The sequence below is a fragment of the Vigna unguiculata genome, unplaced genomic scaffold (assembly GCF_037176805.1).
Source record: "Vigna unguiculata cultivar grain cowpea cultivar isolate G323 ecotype 2 unplaced genomic scaffold, ASM3717680v1 ptg000444l, whole genome shotgun sequence".
NCBI lineage: Eukaryota > Viridiplantae > Streptophyta > Magnoliopsida > Fabales > Fabaceae > Vigna > Vigna unguiculata.
This window is the reverse complement of record NW_028197079.1, coordinates 15,001-20,850: the sequence shown is the minus strand read 5'-3', so window position 1 is coordinate 20,850 and position 5,850 is coordinate 15,001.

Below are 5,850 nucleotides of genomic sequence, written 5' to 3'. Positions count from 1 at the left end.
GTTCTATAAGCGAGACAGGGCTGAATGGGGCTATTTTACAAATAATCTCTCACGGATTTATTGGTGCTGCCCTTTTTTTCTTGGCGGGAACTAGTTATGATAGACTACGTCTTCTTTATCTCGACGAAATGGGTGGAATGGCTATCCCAATGCCAAAAATATTCACGATTTTCACTACCTTATCGATGGCTTCTCTTGCATTACCGGGCATGAGCGGTTTTGTTGCAGAATTTATAGTATTATTGGGAATAATTACCAATCAAAAATATCTTTTCATCACAAAAATACTCATAACTTTTGTAACTGCAATTGGAATGATATTAACTCCTATTTATTTATTATCTATCTTACGTCAAATGTTTTATGGATACAAGCTTTTTAATAAACAAAATTCTTATTTTTTTGATTCGGGGCCACGAGAATTATTTATTTCAATTTCTATCCTTATACCCGTAATAAGTATTGGCATTTATCCAGATTTTATTTTTTCAATTTCGGCTGACAAGGTTGAAGCTATTCTCTCTCATTTTTTATAGATAGTTTTTGGGAATAAATGAAAAAGAAAAAATAGAAATCAATCCGATGCACAATAAAAAAAAATGGATTTCTTTTTGTATTTTCTTAATTACATAAAAATGAAATTGAATTCTAATTGAATATTTTTGTTGTTTGTGAGAACCCCTTGAATCAATATTACATTACTTGATTCAATGGGGTCTTAATCATTTTATTGGGAGTTTTTTTTCTTATTCTATAGAATGTTCCCAATATTTGTGAATTTTTTTAAATTAATTAGGTGTAAATGAACCATAACTATGTAGTCCTATTCCTAAAAGATTTATCCCTAAATAACATATCCAAATTATAAGAAAGCCTATGGAGGCCACTATTGAAGAATTTCTATATTCCAATTTTTTATTTTTTCTAGTATGTAAATAAATTGCGAAAATAGTCCAAGTAATAAAAGCCCAAGTTTCCTTTGGATCCCAATTCCAATATGATCCCCATGCCTCATTAGCCCATACTGCTCCAGATATATTACCTATTGTTAAAAAGATAAAACCTAGACTAATAGTACGGTAACCCCAACGATCCAATTGTTGAATAAATTGATATCTATAATAATTTCTATAAGACGAATAAAACGGAAAAGGAGTTTGTTGTAAAATATTCTTTTTATCATTCATATTCATATATTTGATTTCAGCAAAAGAAAAGGATTCATTAAAAAAAAACAAAGTCTTGCTTTTACCAAGAATTTGTATGAGTTCTTGAAATGTAATGACTAAAATAGCCACTGATATTAATGATCCACATAAAAGAGTTGTATAACCCAATATCATCATACTTACGTGCATCATTAACCAATGGGACTGTAAAGCAGGCACTAATTTTAAGGATTCATGCATTTCGGTTAAAAGACCCGAAGTAGCAAAGCCTTGGGTAAAAAGAATACTTGGTGTTATTATTGTATTGAAATAGTCATTTTTTTGTTTTTTGAAGCAAAGAACCATATAAAAGATAGAAAAAGTCCATGAAAGAAATATTAATGATTCATATAAATTACTAAATGGTAAATGGCCTGAAAAAATCCAACGAGTAACTAACAATCCTGTGATACAAAAAAAGGTTATTATCATGCCTTTTTTGAACAAATTGTATAATCCTATGATTTCATTGCCTAATAATAAGGTTATCAAATGAATTGAAATTAAAATAGATACGACCGAAAAGGATATATGAGTTAATATATGCTCTAAAGTGGAAAATACCATATAGAATGAAAAAATAGAAATACTTGGAATAGAAATAATAATTCTTTATAGGAACTTTTTTTTAGAAGATAAGATGCCGCTACTCGGACTCGAACCGAGATGCTCTAGCACTGCTTCCTAAGAGCAGCGTGTCTACCAATTTCACCATAGCGGCTGACTCGAAACCATAATAACCCAATTTTAGTCAATTGTCGAGATTCAAAGAATCAATTAAAACACAATATTTGTTTACTAAACATTCAATAAAATAATTTTAAAGAATTCTATTAGAATCTATTAAATATAGAATGTAAATATCATAATATAGAATGTAAATATCCTAAATTCATAACTGAATCTTATATTCTATATCAATTTTATATTCATATTTTTGTATTTAAAAAAGAGTCGTTGAATCCAGTTAATTGAAATTATTCTAACGTTTATATTTGTTACAGAAAAAGCTTTTTGAATTCCCCGTAAAAATAGATTGCCCTAATGAAAAAGCTTTTAATGCTGTAAAATATCCCTTCTTTTTCCATAAAGTGTTCCGAATAAGTTTTTTTGATATAGACGTGCGCTTTTTTGGAACTGCCATAGAATTAGTATAGTTTTTTATTGTTATAGAATTTTATGTGAAAGACATTTTGCGGTAAATGAACATTAAGTTTATCTCTAATTAGACATATATTTTATATATTTGAATTTCCATTTTTGTTTTTATTATATTTATAATAAGAATATAATACTTTTTAGAAAGTTTTCCCCAAATCGCTATTTCTTATTGTAATAAAAACTTAATTAGTTAAGTTAAATTTAATGAACTAAACCAATGTTCAAAAAATATTGTCCAAAGAGTCAGAATAATGAATAATCGATTATTCTATTTTATTAAATTCTATCTTTCTTTGTTATTAACCGAAACCATTCCTTTACTTTACAAAAAAGATAAAAGAAAAACCTAAGAAACCAAATTCATTAGAATCCTAATTTTTTTTCTTTATTGTATGGAATATACACATCAATATTCATGGATCATACCTTTTATTCCATTCCCAGTTCCGATGTTAATAGGAGTGGGACTTCTACTTTTTCCCACTGCAACGAAAAATATTCGCCGTATTTGGGCTTTTCCTAGTATCTTATTGTTAACTATAGTTATGATTTTTTCGCTTGATTTGTCTATTCATCAAATCAAGAATAGTTTGTTTTTTCAATATGTATGGTCTTGGACCATAAATAATGATATTTCTTTAGAGTTTGGGTACTTGATCGATTCACTTACTTCTATTATGTCAATATTAATTACTACGGTTGGCATTCTCGTTCTTATTTATAGTGATAATTATATGTCTCATGATCAAGGATATTTGAGATTTTTTGCTTATCTTACTCTTTTTAATATTTCAATGTTGGGATTAGTTACTAGTTCGAATTTGATACAAATTTATTTTTTTTGGGAATTAATTGGAATGTGTTCTTATTTATTAATAGGCTTTTGGTTCACCCGCCCTATTGCGGCAAATGCTTGTCAAAAAGCATTTGTAACGAATCGTGTAGGGGATTTTGGTTTATTATTGGGAATTTTAGGTCTTTATTGGATAACGGGTAGTTTGGAATTTCGGCATTTGTTTCAAATTATAAATAATTTGATTTCTAAAAATGAAATGAATATTTTTTTTTTTACTCTGTTTGCCCTCTTGCTATTTTGTGGCTCAGTTGCAAAATCTGCCCAATTTCCTCTTCATGTATGGCTACCCGATGCTATGGAGGGACCTACTCCAATTTCTGCCCTTATACATGCTGCTACTATGGTAGCCGCTGGAATTTTTCTTGTGGCTCGTCTTTTTCCTCTTTTCATAGTGCTACCCAAAATAATGAACGCAATAGCTTTTATAGGTATAATAACAGTAATATTAGGAGCTACTTTAGCTATTGCTCAAAAAGATATTAAGAAAAATTTGGCCTATTCTACAATGTCTCAATTGGGTTATATGATGTTAGCTTTGGGTATGGGATCTTATCGAGGTGCTTTATTTCATTTGATTACTCATGCTTATTCAAAAGCATTGTTGTTTTTAGGATCTGGATCCATTATTCATTCAATGGAAGCTCTTGTCGGATATTCTCCAGCTAAAAGTCAAAATATGGTTTTTATGGGCGGTTTAACAAAACATGTACCAATTACAAAAACTTTTTTTTTAGTGGGTACACTCTCTCTTTGCGGTATTCCACCCTTTGCCTGTTTTTGGTCTAAGGATGAGATTCTTAATGATAGTTGGTTGTATTCACCAATTTTTGCAATAATAGCTTGTTCTGCAGCAGGATTAACTGCATTTTATATGTTTCGAATTTATTTACTTGTTTTTGAGGGATATTTAAACGTTCATTTTTTGAATTTTAATGGAAAAAAAAATAGTTCATTCTATTCAATATCTTTATGGGGGAAGAAACAAGTAAAACTTAAAAGAAAAAACGAAAATTTTTTCTTAGTTTTACTAAAAATAAAAAAGAATGAAATAACTTCTTTTTTTATCCGGAAGAGATATCTACATCGCGTTAATCAAAATATTAAAAATATAAAACATCTTGTTTTTGGTATTATGCATTTTGGCACTAAAAAAACTGCTTGTTTATATCCTAATGAATCTAACAATACTATGCGATTTTCTATGCTTATTTTAGCGCTCTTTACTTTATTCGTTGGTGCTGTAGGAATTTCTTTCAGTCAAGACGGAATACATTTGGATATTTTATCAAAATTGTTAATTCCGTTTATAGATCTTTTACATAAAGATTCAGAAAATTTTATGAATTATTATGAATTTTTCACAAACGCAACTTTTTCTTTGAGTTTCACTTTTTGGGGAATATTTCTAGCGTCTTTTTTTTACAAATCGGTTTATTCCTATTTAAAAAATTTGAATTTATTAAATTTATTTGAAAAAAGTTTTCTTAAAAAAAATGTTGCCGATCATTTTCAAAATATCATATATAATTGGTCGTATAATCATGGTTATATAGATCTTTTTTATGAAAAATCTTTAATTGCTAGTATCAGAAGATTAGTGAAATTAAATTCTTTTTTTGATAAAAAAAGAATTGATGGAATTACGAATGGAATAGGTATTACAAGTTTTTTTCTAGGAGAAGCTATCAAATATGTGGGGGGGGGGCGAATAGCTTCGTATATATTATTGTATATTCTAGATATATTAATCTTTCTAGTAATTTTATTGTTACATCGAAACAAATAAATATTGATGAATCTCATGAATATGGAACTCGGTAAGAAAAGGGGATTTAAAAATTGAAAAAGAAGATTCTGAAAGAATCTTCTTTGAATACTAAAATTACGTATTGAATTTGGATTCTTGTATCCATAATTCAAAAAGTTTTTTTGACTATTGCCGAAGAACTGAAATAAAAGATAGGGTATAGCTATGACAGTTATTGTATGGGGTCTACCCAATGCTAAATGCAAAGGCGCATAATAGATAGACATGAACATTATGAGCTGTCCCGTAATAAACCCAGTTGTTGCTGCTATTTTCTTCTCGGTTCCTTCTTCCACAAGTCTAGCTCGAAGAAGGAAGAGATAAGAGGGCCCTATGGAAAATGTGGTCATAAATCCATAATAGAGTCCGACCACAACTATCGAATTCATTATCTTCATGCATAAGAATACTAGATTCTCCAGTATAAAAGATTGAAAAATCATCTCAAACCTCTCTTTTTCTTTTCTATTGCAATTTTTGGATTATTATATAACGATTTTTCAATTTTCAATTTTGCATAATTTTCCATTTATAGAAATAGATAGACTAGAAATAGAAACGACATCTCTTATCTCAATAACACCAAAGATAGGGATATTAAATGAATGGAATTAGTTTATGGATGTAATATAATGAAATAGAGCCAGTTTGAGGTTCCCTATGAAATGAGGCATGGAAGGGAGCCGCTGTGAAGAAATTTGACGAGTTACGAAGGAAACTTCGAGTTCCTATTGGTCATGGGTTGAGAACGGGAATTGAACTCTATGAGATCGAATTTCCCGTTGTTCCTCAGTAGCTCAGTGGTAGAGCGGTCGGCT